Here is a 14,576-nt window from a genome sequence, read left to right on the forward strand (position 1 = left end):
ACCCAAGCTTACTCTACCCAGCAAAGCTATCATTTAGAATCAAAGGACAAATAAAGAGATTCCCAGACAAGGAAAAGCTAAAAGAGTTCATCATCACCAAGCCTGTATTAGAGGAAATATTAGAGAGATTTATAAGAAAAAAAAAAGAACAATAAAATGTCAGTAAGCACATATCCAGCAACAATTTAACTATGAATAGGTTAAATACTCCAATCAAAAGCTAGGGTGGCTAAATGGATAACAAAACAAAACGCTTACATATACTTCCTACAAGGGACTCACTTCAGATTGGAAGACATGCATACTGAAAATAATGAAAAAAGATGTTTCATCAAAATGAAAACAAACCAACAAAAAGCTGGGGTAGCAATACTTAAACCAACAAAATAGACTTTAAAACACTAGACAAAGAAGGACCCAGTTATTCTACTTCTGGTTGTTTATCTAAAGAAATTGAAACCACTACTTTTAAAGGACATGTGAGTCCATATGTACATTGCAGCATTATTTACAGTAGCCAAGATATGGAGGCATCCTGGGTGTCCATCAATGGATGGATGGTTAAGGAAGAAGTGGTACATATATACAATAATATATTACTCAGCCATAAAAATAAATTAAATCTTGCCATCTGCAACAACATGGATGGACATAGAGGGTATTGTGCTGAGTGGAGTAAGTCAGACAAAGACGAATGTCATATGTGGAATCTAGAGAAGAGGATAAACAAACAAGAGAAACAAGCTCATGGATACAGAGAGCATTTTGATGGTTGTCATATTGAGGGGTGAATGGATGGGTAAAGGGTTAGGGAATTAAGAGGTACAAATTGGTATTTATAAAATAATAATGGAGCTATAGAGTATGGCATGGGGAATACAATTAATAGTATTGTAATAACTGTGTATGATGTCAGATGGGTAATGGATATATTGGGGTGTTCATAAGTTATATAAATGTCTAATCACTGTGTTATACATCTGAAACTAATATAATATTGAATGTTGACTATAATTGAAAAAATAAAAATATAAAAGTTGAAAAATAATTGCCTGATATATCTCATTTTTTATACTTTTTGTTATACTGTCTATAATTTTATGTTTTGGATATGTCTCTTTAAAACAGCATATATTGGCATTTGTTTTTAATTCACGGTGATCATATTTGCATATTAATTGAATGGTTTAATCCATTTACTCTTAATATGATTATTGATATGTTTACCCTTCTTTTTTTTGCCATTTTACTTTATATATCTTATTTGTTCTGCTCCTCCATTCTTTTTTTTTGGAACAAGTGACAAAGAGAATATTTAAACTCAGATCTCTCCAACACCAAAGTCTGTGTTTGTTTGTTTTTTTTACCTTCTCTATTCCAAGATTATGAAAATCTCATTTTTGTCTCAAATCACAATTTTACACAAAGGTTTGAACATTTTTCTATTTCCTATTTCTCTCCCTTCTTGTTTGTAATAAGTATCCAAATGATTTACTAGACTGACCTCCTTGCTGGTTTTCAGACACCCCCAGACACACCCTCAGGGCCGGTTAGGCTCTTTCCTCAGTACCCATAAGGTACACTCTCTCATCCTCTCCCCATTGTGCTTAAATGTCACCCTCTTTGCGAAGCATCCTTGATCATCCTAATTAAAATATCAGAAACCTTCACCTGCCCTTCGTATTCCTGCCCTGCATTCCCCCTCCACCTTTCATCCTACATGTTTTGCTTAATTACTTTTTTATTGTCTGTGCCTCCCACTAGGATATAGGCAAGAATGTGGGACTTTTTTTTTCTTGCATTCTCCTGAGTGTCTGTGTCAACCTGGCACATATCCTAGCCCAGTGAATGTTTGTTGAATGAATCCTTGAAAAAATGAGTGAATGTAAAGCACCACTCAATGGTCGTGGAGGCAACCAGAAGATCTCCAGGGGTCTGCATCCCCTCCCCATCTTAAATTTCTTTAGGATGGCACCTTTGCCTCAGTTGCACAGGAAATAAACTTCTCCAGTCATCATTGAAGACCCCTCCCAATGGGTTTTCTGGGTAAATATTGCTTTTCAAGTGTGGCTCCCTTTTATCAGAGAATATGGCTTTTTCACATGCTAACATTGTCCTTTGGTTGTTTTCCCCCTTTTATTTTTTCTGCCTCCAACAACACTCACAATCTGTATTTATATTATGGTACTTCCACCTCCTTGCCTATGTCACACTCCCTCTGGGTGAGATATCTGAGCTTAATGTCCTTGTTGTTGTTGTTGTTGTTGTTGTTGTTGTTGTTTTAACCTTCCCTGGATTTTGCTGTTTTTGATAAATAAGAAAGTGGTTGGATAATGGAATTTCTCTCCTTAAGGATTTCACGCATTATGCTATCATTTCCAGAGTTAGTGCTTCCTGGGAGGTAAATGGATCCAGAAATGGACCCAGAAACAGCTGGCTTGGAATGCAGTCATTATAAGGCTGTACTTTCCAGAGATAGACTCTCTCCCTGATGCTTGGTCTGCATGGGAGACGAGGGCTGCCAGTCATCAGTGCCATGCAGGGTTTGGGCTGCCAGGCCTGCCAGGATGGATATGAGGACTGTTGACCAGATAGTAACCAGATGACCCCTACCCTCCACTGATGCCTCAAACTGGTCAGCACAAATTTACAATAAAGGCATCTTGTCAGACTCAGCCTCAGTGTGAAGCTAGAGCTAAGAGCCTGTGTTTCAGTATGATGCAATCCATCTATTTCTGGGACATTTGCCTGAAAATACCTCTTCAACTTTCTGCCCAAGGGTGGTGTGGGTAGTTAAAGGCCCCTAAAAAAAACAGATTTAGGGGTTATTTTCTGTCTTCTAAAGAGGCAAGTCATAGCTCACCAGCAGACACCTTTGGTTCATATCCAAGAGGGAATTTTCACACCTAAGCTGAAGCAAATCAAGAGAATTACAAACGTGTAAGCTTTTCCCAGGCTTTCTTGCATCTGGATGGAAAAGCACAAGCTCACTTTCAAGGAAGTTCTCAAGTCAGACTGTGGGATTTCCCATAGTAATGAAGTTATTTCTTTTTTGGTTCTGGATGTGCACCCAGAACCATCACAGTTTTTCCCACTCCAGTATAATCTATAAAACTATTTCAACACTAGACCCAGAATCCTGCAACATGGCAGTCCTATCTGAGCCACATGCTGATAGGGGTTGCTCCTTAATGAACCAGAGTGTGAACTGGCCCCTGGAGGGAGAGGAATTCCTCCCTGCTCCAAGCATGTACAATGTCTGCAGTTGGGGAATCACTTTGGGGATAACATGACAGATTTTCCTGGATGAGAATTCTGAAACTCTTCCAAATCACTAGAAAAAGTCTGTTCAAACAATTGCATGGAAAAAAACAACATGCAGGGTTTACAGGGTCACTAGCTTACTCAGCAGCAGAGTGTGGTGCAAATATTTGGGGTCCTCCTCTAGTACCATGACCTTGAATAAGGTGCCTAAATTTTGAAACCCACTTGCCTTCTATGTGAAATTAGGATAATGGGCCTTATGGAACTTTCATGTGAATTTAGTGGGGTCATTACAGGCAAAACACTCAGTACTCACTGGCATGGGGTGGACACTATGAGCTCTTGAATTCCTTACATTCTTGGGGACATAGGGTTGGAGTTTCTCCTTTCTTCTCTTGGAAATCATCCAAAGCAACAGGGAGAAAAAAAGTCCAAATTAGCCTCTTCTTGATGAATTAGGAGCACAGACACCCTCAACCACCTTGCTCTTGCCCCGGGGCCTTGGATCCTACCTTCTCTCTGTGTCACACACCCTACAGTTATTCGTGTACTTTGGCTCCTTCTCATCTGTCATGTTTTACTTCTCAGAGACATCTCTCACCATGCTGCTCTTATTATTATTACATCTCCATGGGATGACAGGGACTGGATGGAGAATACTACCTGTCTGGACAATGTGCCTTGTCTGAATGTTTCGCATAAGATACTTTCAAGCTCATTCTCTTGGAAGGGCATTGAGGTGTTTCTTTTCTTTGTCCTGATGAATTGCAATAGATTTTAGATCCATTATACATTGTATGTATGGTGTAGTTCAATATATAGGATTGGTATAGATGTGGACATTTCAGAGCTAAGCTAATAAGGATAGTGTATGTCATGGTGAACACACACACAGACACACACATAAAACTCAGAGTTAGAATATTTGAGTCCTACATACAAGGTTTGAAAAGTCTCAGACAAAACACCCTCTTTCCCCCACCATACCCTTGACCTCTGCCCTGAGGGCCCTTCCCTTCTATTCTGTCTCCAAGAGCAGAGCCAACTAGCCTGGAAACCAGGGGATGGGATGCTGCTGTACTCTGGCAAGTCCAAACAACTTCATGATGGCTCATCCCGCAGGCTTTCTCCCAGCCCTCAGCGTCTCATTTGGCAAAAGTGAACTTGAGACAGGGAATGATCTGAAAGCCAAGTTCTTGCAGTCTTGAGACAGAACTTGAATTTGCTGTGGCTCTACACATTATTCCCTTCTCATGGGCTTAAGACACTTGAATATGGAAGTGACTAGCTTTGCCAACAAAGATGGAGCATCATCCTGGCTCCTGTGGCTGCCTAACCTTGGGTGCTTCTATCATTCTTGGAAGCCACAGGCACAAGTTGTCCCTTGTGAAGAGCATTTGTGTTCTGTTTCACCAATTAGTAAACTGAAGTTCAGAGAGGTTAATCAATTCACTCATGATCACACACCTTATAAATGGAGATGTGAAATAAGCTACTTTGCCCTAAATCTTTAACCCCTTTGCTAATACTTCCAAATTGATGGAAACAAAACACATGAAACTCAATGAGTTGGAGGGGCAGTGAAACTCCTAGAAAAGGTTTAAAGTCATGTCCTGTCACTTTCCAATTATGTGATTGCAAATGGGCCACGACTTCACAGCACTTTGGCTTATTACCTATAAAATGGGGGAATGACACCTGCTGAGGTTGCCTCCCAGAGATATTGGGCCTGTGAACTGGGATGGAAACAGACGTGCTCTGAAAACAGGGCAGATCGTATAAATATTAACTTCCATTATCCTTAGTGGTAATGAAATACATAACATTATATATTTAAGAAAATTGTCGGGAAATCCTTTAAAATAATTGAGTTCTTCCATAAGACAAATAATCAATAATCTGTTTTATAAACACACTTTCCTTAGATGAGACTCCCTGGAATTATGCCTTTCACTCTGGCAGCATTCCCATGTCCTTAGACAGTGCTAAGGCAGGAGATGGGGCTGAATAAGAAAGTGATTAGACAATGTTCCTCTCTTTAATGATTTCAAACGTTATGCTATCATTTCCAGGGTTAGTGCTGCTAGGGCACTAAAATACAGAGAAAGCTCCACAAGCTCACAGGCCAGGGTGATGACAGGCCAGGAGGCCAGTTGTCCCTGCTTCCATTCTTCCACAAAAATAGGATCCTACTCTTTAGTCCTAATTTTAGGAGGTTACCCAGAGCAAAGGCAATATTTCTCAGCCTGCTTTATAGCTGGGTCCAGTCATGTGACTAAATTCAAGGCAATGGGATATAAGTTGAAGTGTCATATGGCAACTTCCAGTTTCCTTTCTTAAGCTGGCTTTCAACATTTGTCTATTCTTCTTTTCTGCTGGCTGGAATGCAGATGAGATGATAGGAGTTGGAACAGCCATCTTGAACCATGAGGTGACTGTATTATTAGAGGCTGTGCACAGGAGAGAAAGGAGAGAAAGAGCCGAGGTCTATAAATCCTCCTTGGACTTGGCTTCTCTCTGTCACTCAGTCCTGCCTTTCATCATGTTGGTTCATTCTCAGGCTGCATAAGGAGATTCCCCAGGAATTCTAGCCTTACTTTGTGGCCACCTCCAATCCAGGAGATTCTGTCCCCTGAGAACTCAAACCAAATTCCAGAATTAGTCTCATTGTCCCTGTGGGTCTGTCCTTTTTTTTTTTTTTAAATTTTTATTTATTTATTTTAATTTTAATTAATTAATTTATTTTTATTTAGGCAAAGCCACCCTTGGTTGACCTCACAGATTGCAAGGACCTTGCCAGCTTGCAATCCTTTATTTTTTATTTTTTACGCCTACAGCACCTGGTCTTCCTAGGTGGTCTTTCGCCTAAGTACTAACCAGGCCCGACTCTGCTTAGCTTCTGAGATCAGACTGGATTGGGCTTGTTCAGAGTGGCATGGCTGTAGACCTGGGTCTGTCCTTTAATTATGTACTATAAGGTGTTAAAAACTTTGTATGCTGTGCTTATTCATATAGCAGGCAATTCAAGGTGGTTTTACAATTCCTATTTATATCTTTTAAGCCAGCTTTTGATTTATTCACTGTGTGTTATGGCTGGTAATTCATCACCTCCTTTGTTTGATGTAAGTGATCTGAGATCCTGGGGACAAAGGTGGCCTGCCGCAGGATGAGTAAGCTGGGGGCATGTATTACTTTCTGGTATCTAGTGCCTTTTCTACTTCAGGGGAGCTTAGGAGTGACCAAGGTAGCCAGAGACACCTTCTCCCTACTCCTGGCATCTGGCGCTTTAGTTGTAGGTCTGCAGCCAGAGCCTGGCTGACATGGGGCTTACTCTTGGTAGTGGTGGCCAACAGTGGCCACAGTAGAGCCCCAATGAAACTGTTCAGCATAACTGGAGCTCCTGAGACTGTTCATTCTGTGCTGGTCTGAGCTTGATTCTCCAGCCTCCTCAGCACCTTCCAGTGTCCCCTTTCTTTGCTTGCATCAACAGAGTCTGTTTCTGAGGTTTGTAACAAAGGACTGACTGTTGCAAAGAAACACCCCAGTAGTGGTGGAGCCTGTACCTTGAATCCAGTCCCAGAATAGCAGCTGACTCAGAGCTGGTGCTCAGTGAGCCACATAGATGCAGGGTGGGGTGGCCCCCCATTAACAAGCCTTCCTGGATGGAGCTGATGTTGCCAACATGAGAGAGGCTGAAGAGGAACCCATGGGTTTGAGCGGGCCCCCCGGGTAAGGGTAGGGCTCATGGGCTTGGCTGCAGAGTCCCAGGGGAGCCCAGCAAGGATGCTTCCCTGGATCTGCAAGTCAGAATGTTGAGAGGGACTCAAAGGTCCTCTCCAACAGCATGGAATCGGGGGTTGCCAGGGTCGGGCATGGAGCCTTGGGACATCTTGGGTCAGCTGACTGTCAGCAGCTGTTTCTCTGCATGGTTTCTTCTAAATTTATTTAGGAAGACCTTGTTACAACCAAACAATGTGACCAAACCTAGAGAAAACATAAACCTGGGAGGATGGGTGTGGTTTCCCCATGCTGCTCGGTGGTGGTTAAGATCCAAATAAAACTGGAATGTGTGGTATGGACGGTGTGCACATTCATATAAGTGATATGCATATTCACATGTGCCTATGTGTTGTGTATGCACACATATGTATGTATGTTTCTATATCTATGTAAGACCTAAGGGCTACCCTCTCCCCTCAGTTCCTTCTTCTAGGTTTACAAGACAGGATCTATGGTGAGAGGCCAGTGCTGGACTGGATTGGGGGAGGAGGGTTGTGTCTGAGCACAAATGGTCCGGTATCAGGGAGCACATCCTTTCTTTCCCAGGGCTGGGCCACCCTAGAGATGGAGGTGACATGTGGCTGAGGATGGGATTACATGGCTGTCTCCCTCAACCTGGAATTCCAGCAGGTCATACCCAGGCACATGTCACAAGCATATGATTCCAGCCATCCTTTCCCTAGGAAGAAAAGCCTAGGGGAGCTCTGTTGATCTCCCTGTAAGAAGCACTGAGCATTTAGCTCTGTATCCAGAGTGAGTGATGGGTAAGAGACATCGTCCCCATCGCCATTTATATCTTTTGCCATTAGCAGAGTCCAGGGCTTTTACCTGGGAGATGGAGGCCACAGCTCTGGGGAGCATATATGAGAGTGAACAATTATGAATAAGATTCTAGCTAGAAAGATCCAGAATCACAATGGGAGGCCTGAAGGCTCAGCTGTTGTGACAAGAAAACACTCCCACTGTTTTCAGACCAATACGAGCTCCAGGCTCTGCTGAGAGGTCCCTGGAACTGCTGCCCCCTGGAATGTATCACTGGAGGAGCTTACAAAACCTGGTTCCTGGTCCCCCCCGCAGAAACTTTTGTTCATATGGCCACACTATATAGCCTGGGCAGGGGATTCTAAGAGGTAGCCAATCTGGGAACCCATGGTCAGGCCATTTGCCTTCCTCCAACCAGCTTGCAATTATATACCCTGGCCTCCTGTTATAGTCATCTGATTTTCTTCCAGACTTGGATGGCCTGCCCAGAAGTGCTCACTTAACATTTCTTAGCTATGGCCTGGGCACTGGCGGTTTTCAAAGAGCTCTGGGCAATTCTAACACAAAGCCTGGGGCGAGACCCACTAGGTCCCAGAGTTTGTGAACCTCTTTCTTTTGTAGGTTAATTTGTCTCACAATTAAATGAAAGTACCTCTGATTTGAAGTGGAGGCCAGTGAACCTGGCTAGAGGCTGACTGCTGGGCACTTAGAGATGCTGGAGTAAAGCAGAAAGCACCGTCAGAAGTACCCTGCCCTCTGCCTTTCCTTTGTATTTACAATATTCTGTCCCATGTTCCAGGCTGGCCTCAAACTGCCCTTGGCCAACAGGATATGGCAGAAGTGGAACTTAAGAGGCTATGTCCTTCTGCTCCCTCTCTGGACCTGCTGCCTAGTGTGGGCAAGACTGAGTGGGATTTGATCCTAATAGAGGATTTGATGTCACGTAGAGCAGCTGAGCCCAGACACGACCAGAGCTACCCATCCACTTTCCAACCACAGAATCCTTGACACGAATACACACAGGTAGTTGTTTCAAGCCCAGCACAGTGGATAATTTGATAGGTAGCAAAGGAAATGGCTTGGGGAAGACTTCAGGTGCTGACCTCTATCTCATTGCTGGTGGTCAGTGCAGGCAGTTGCCTCTTTTCTCTCAAAGACCAGGGCAGACCCAGTTGGCCATGGCCTCATGCTGCTGCATTTGCCCATCCCGCTGATTGTTGTCCCATTTTCTGAAGCGAAGGCCTTGGGGCCAGCTCCGTCTGTGAGGGACTCCTGAGTCCAGCACTCATTAGGCTTACTCTAGGTAAGCCAGGACCTTCGCTATACAAGGGGGTGCAAACTCTGCCTCTCAGGGTCATTCTGTAGTTAAACTCAGAGCCATGGGCAGGGTAGCTGGAAACTCTGTGGGAAGGGTCTGTATGCAAGTCCTTAATTTTGTAATCAATTGGGCAAGTATTTTCCCAATTCCTGTTCTAGTGGATGCTGTGTGACTTTCATTCCTATGGTAAAGAAAGACAATAGAAACACACCCGTGGACTTCTCCTTGGCACATTGGTTTATCCCAGTGAAGACCCAGCCAGGCATATCAACTCTGACATTTTCCCTTCTAATAAAACTTCCTCAGGCTTGGTGTTCTGGATGGTTGCACTTACTCCCTAAACACTCATACTCCAGACGCATCCGAGGTGCTCTAGGAGGCAGCCCAATTCAGCTTACAGTTTCTAGTGGCCTGTGATCTTGGCTTCGAACATAGCAGAGGAAGCTATTGCTGTTGGAACACAGTATTCCCCAGAGGCCATTTCCCACAGTGAACCCTTTAAAATCACCGGCAGAACATAAGACAGAAAGCCTCCTAGTGGAAGAAAAAAAGTGCTTCTGTTTTTTTTTCTCATTCTCTTATTGTTGCTTTTGCTCTGTGTACATCACAGGCACTCGAAGTGGGAAAACTCTAGGGTGCGAGCAAGTCTAGGTTCTTCGACTCTGAGAGAGTCGAAGACTTATTTTCCCAAGTGGATCATGGGACCTCTAGAGATTCTACTGTTACTTAGAACACTCCAGAACCCTGCTTTGGGCACTGCTTCAGAGCCTGCTACTTGTAGGGCCCTCTGAATTCCAGCTTCCAGGACGACTTTGCCTGGGGCAGGCAGCAGTTCTCTCCAGTGCCAACAGGAGGTGAACAAGTGCCCGAGGGACCTCAGCCTCGGTGGAATAGAGCCCCATATCACTCCTTCTCCCATACCCCCATATCACTCCTTCTCCCATACTCTTCCTTTCCCCTGGCCCACTCCCTACTTGGCGCCAGGGCATCACCTCCTAGCACAGCATCTTGCCTCAGATCTAGATCCAGGGTCTTCCTGGTGGGGTAGGGAACAACGCTAAGAGAATAGGTCATCTCATCTGAGTGTTCAGTTATTTTTGGGGAAATGATTTCAAAATATTTGGCACCAAGGTTAAAGTTTAGTGATGGTTAATTTTATATATTGACTTAACTGGGACACAGGACACCCAAATATTTGATCAAACATGATTTCTGGGTGTGTTTGCTAGGGGGTTTCTGGATGGGTTTAGCATTTGATTGGAAGACTGAGTAAAGCAGGCTGCCCTCCTCAGTGTGGGCCTCATTTAATACAATAAAGGCCATAGAACAAAAGGTGGAGGTAGGTAGAACTCACTCATCTTCTCCTGCCCTTGGACTAAGACTAGAACTTACACCATTGGATCTCCTGGGTCTGGACTTCTCAGCTTCCATAATCGCATGAGCCAATTCCTTATAATAAACCTCTTCAAATACAACAAATATATCATTCATTTATGTATTATAATTTGTATTTATATATTATAACCAATTCCTCTGTATGTACATCTACACATAAATCTATTGGTCCTATTTCCTTAGAGATCCCTGACTAACGGAAAAGAGAGTGATGATCAAGTAGCATCATGTTCCCTCCTATGGCTCAGAAGCTCCTTCCCTCATGGATTGGAAGCACCTTGTGGATAGAGCCTCCAGTCTCTCTCAACTCAGACACTTCACCGAACCCTTGCTAGCTTTGTAGGTGGTCGGCACCTGCTACTCCACCCCTTGTGTCTCCATGGAGCGTCAGTGGATCTCTTGGCATAGGCAGGCTCCAGGCAGGTACCAGAATGACTGGAGTTCCCACAGCAGGGGAGGGCCCCTAGAGAGGGAGCTTTTTCAGGCCCAGGAAGTAGGGGCAAATGGAGGAACTGGGGGATCTAAGTTCCCATCAAGAGCAGTTTCTTATTTTGGGTTAAGTTGTAAGTTGAGCCTTCCTGGAATACAGTGGAGCTGCAAATCCTTGAAATAACACATAGAATTATGTGCGCGTCACCATTTTGTTGAGCATAGGTTTTGTGGCCAGCATTCCCCGCTGCTATCTCTCTCTTTCCTTTTATTTTATCTGTATATATTTATCTATCCACACATACTATGCAAATACTTCAACTGCAAATATACATTTATTTTGCTCTTGCATTTACAGTGTGCATAATGCAAACCCACATTCCATGTTATATTAAATATGAGGGTATATATACACACAGAGAGAAAATGTTTAATTATGTCCCAGTTTAGTGAATATTGAAAAGACTACATTTCCATTGAACTTAGTGTGCATAGGGAACACTTTCTGAATGTAGGCATGGGTGTCTGTGGCACATCCTTTCAGAATTCCTTCATTTGGGACACTGGTGGATGTCATTTTTGATTTAGGGGTCCAGGAGGAAAGGTAAATTTTGTATGAAAAAGTGTGTGAGTGCATGTGAGTGAGAGTGCTGGTGGAAACTCTTCTTGAGAGTCACTTCTTTTCAGGCCCATGTATGTGACTCCCCCAGGAAGCTGCCTCCTGCCCTGTGGGATATCTTCCTAACCTCCATCAGAGCCTTTCCTTAAGCTGGCCCAAGGATATGAGTCTCTTATGTGCTAGGCACTGGAGCAGCAGTTCAATCAGACAGGCTGTCCCTGCTCTGATGCAGGGGATAATTTGGTGTTATGTGAAGATGCTCAGAGTAGGCAGAGTTCTTTTCTTTGCAAAGAGTCAAAGTGCTTGGTGCTGGCTCCTGGATGGAAAGTAAGACCTGGTTGTCAGACCAGTGTCTGTATGTACCACAGTTAACTTATGCATTCATCTACTGAAGGACATCTTGGTTGCTTCTAACTTTTGGCAATTATGAATAAAGCTGTTATAAGCATGCATGTACATATTTTTGTAGGTACGTAAATTTTCAATTCATTTGGGTAAATAAGGAGCATGACTGCTGAATCATATGGTAAGAATGTGCTAGCTTTGTCATATATACATTTATCTATCTCCACTGGACACTTCAATTTGCCAAAGTCCTGCATGACTTTATAAAAAAAGATTATTCAGAGTATGGTATCTTTGCTAACTCTTCCAGGGGCATTTGCGTTTTAAAGGAGAAATTTGTTAAGGAAAGGGAAGGCTCTCTAATGGCTAAATTTTAGAAAGGGTGGCTGGAGTTGAATTTTCAAGTAGGATTATCTTTCCTGGAGTATCTCAGTTCAGACTTTCTCTCTTGTCCTAAGTTGTGGTTCTGGGCACCATCTGGCATGCTGTACAAGGTTGCCATGGAGCACCACAGACTGTGGAGTCCTGTTTCTTATCCACCAAGCTTCCTGAAGCTTAGGATCTAATGAGAAGAAGACTTTGGGTCAAGGAAAGGGCTATCTGGCTCTACTGCTCAGAAGGAAGCTGATTTATTTTTATCTTTGAATTATTGGTGGTTGTTTCTCCATCTTAATAGGACTTCTGCCTCTCTGGTGTGCCCTGTTGATAACAGGATGGAGTTCCTGGGGGATCAGCTCTTTCTAGATATAATGCTTGAATACAATCAGTGGTTCTCAAACCTCAGACCCAGCACCAAAAGCATCAGGATTACCTGGAATGATTAAAACACAGGAACAATAACCAAAACTTGCCCCAGGGCCCCACATACAGAGATTCAATAGGACTAACACTGAAGAACCTGTATTTTTTTTTTATTAAAAAAGCTCAGAGATTAAGAAACTATTTAATTCCCTAAGTTTTCCAACTCAGACAGCAGTGGAAAGATCAATTTATTTGGCCGAAGTACTCAGCACCAGCTGCCTAAGTCAAGGAAGCCTCTGAGGCACAGTTCTGCCAAACACTGCACACCAGATCCTCTTGAAGCCCACTCCAGGCATCCTCTCATGCTCAGCAAACTTTTCCATATATATTTCTAATAGAGGAGGGCTTTTAACACAAACCCACAGCATTATCATGTCTAAAAACCAGTAACAATTCTTCAGTAACCAATATCCTGCCAGTGCTCATGTGTTGACAGTTGGTGAATATAAATCAGGATCCCAGAGAGGTTTATCCACTGCATTTTTCCTTTGAAATTTATCTGTTGAAGGAACTAGAGTTATGATATGTAGAGCTTCTCAAAATTTCTTATATATATGAATCACCTACAGATTTTGTTAAAATGCAGATTCTAATTGGGCAGACCTGAGGCATTTCTCATCAGTCAGCTCTGGGGCCACGCTGGGGTTGCTGGTTCTCATACCACATTCAAAGAGTAGGCTACTCAAAGGAAGACTGCAGAGGGTCCAGCACAGACCCTGCCCCGTTTCGCTTCACAGGAGGGGTGATTCCAGGCCATGGTCACATTCAGGTTGAGGCCTCTGAGCCCACTGAAGGGTGGTGTTGTACATTCTCTCAATGACTAGCAGGTCTGTGCATAGCTGAGTTTAAATCCTACAGGTCCAGCTGTCTCTAAATTCTCTCACCAGTCATTTTCTGTAGCTATAGTTGGAGGCTCTGGCCCTGATGCTGGCATGGAAACTTGCACCAGTTGCGTTGTGGGCTGAGTCATGCTGCCTTCCTTGTTGTTGCATGGGATGCTGATGGTGGCAGGTCCCTGAGTGTCACCTGGGTTGTGTTGGGAGGGGTAAAGTGATGTGACAGTGGCCATTGATACTCAGTGCTTCCCAGGACTCGGGTCCTTGTGTAGTCTTTCTTACAGCGATGCTGGGCCTTGCCAGTGGGACATCTGCAGAGGCATAACAAGTGCTGTGAATTGGGTTTTGGGGTGCTCTCCTGGCATCATAGGGAAGCCTAGTTAGAATATGGAATGATGAGAGACATGAGGAGAGAGAGGCCCAGCTGACAGCCAGCACCAGAGCCTTGGGCATAGAAGTTAGGCTAACTCATGCCTTCCAGCCCCTACTGAATTTTGTGTCAAATTATGGCTTCCATCAAAAGGGAGGGAACTGGTGTTACCGTATGGTGACATTCCCTGGCTCTTATCTTTGTACATGTCACTGTTCTCTCAGCTTCTCTGGCTTCATGTTTCAAAGGCCTATAGTTATATTTACTTCAGGACTATTGTGAGAACTAAGTAAAGTTAGATATTTAGTGCTGAATTTGGTGCAGAGTGGTTACACACTATATTATTATTATTATTTATTAAACATTGTCCATGAATTTAGTAGACATTCTTCTTGTTCTCTCTTCCTGCAATTCTTGAAATGTGGTCCATAGAACAGCAGCATCAGCATTGCCTGGCAGCTTGAAAGGAAAGTAAATTCTCAGATCCCAGCTCAGACCTACAGCATAAGGAACTCTGGGAGTGGGGTTCCCAAATCCACAAACTATGTAGGTGGTTCTATTTATTTATTTTTTAATAACTTTTTCTATCATAAAATGACCCATCAGACTTATGGTTTAATAAATGATTTTAGGCAAACACCTGTGTAGCCACCACAC

General features: G+C 43.4%; 1 pseudogene; it reads right to left on the reverse strand.

Moving 5' to 3' along the window:
* Positions 1-6,092: 6,092 nt before the first annotated feature.
* Positions 6,093-6,211, reverse strand: LOC111730677 (annotated as a pseudogene).
* Between the last annotated feature and the right edge of the window lie 8,365 nt (positions 6,212-14,576).

Source organism: Pteropus vampyrus, unplaced genomic scaffold (genome assembly GCF_000151845.1).
Source record: "Pteropus vampyrus isolate Shadow unplaced genomic scaffold, Pvam_2.0 Scaffold327, whole genome shotgun sequence".
Classification (NCBI taxonomy): domain Eukaryota; kingdom Metazoa; phylum Chordata; class Mammalia; order Chiroptera; family Pteropodidae; genus Pteropus; species Pteropus vampyrus.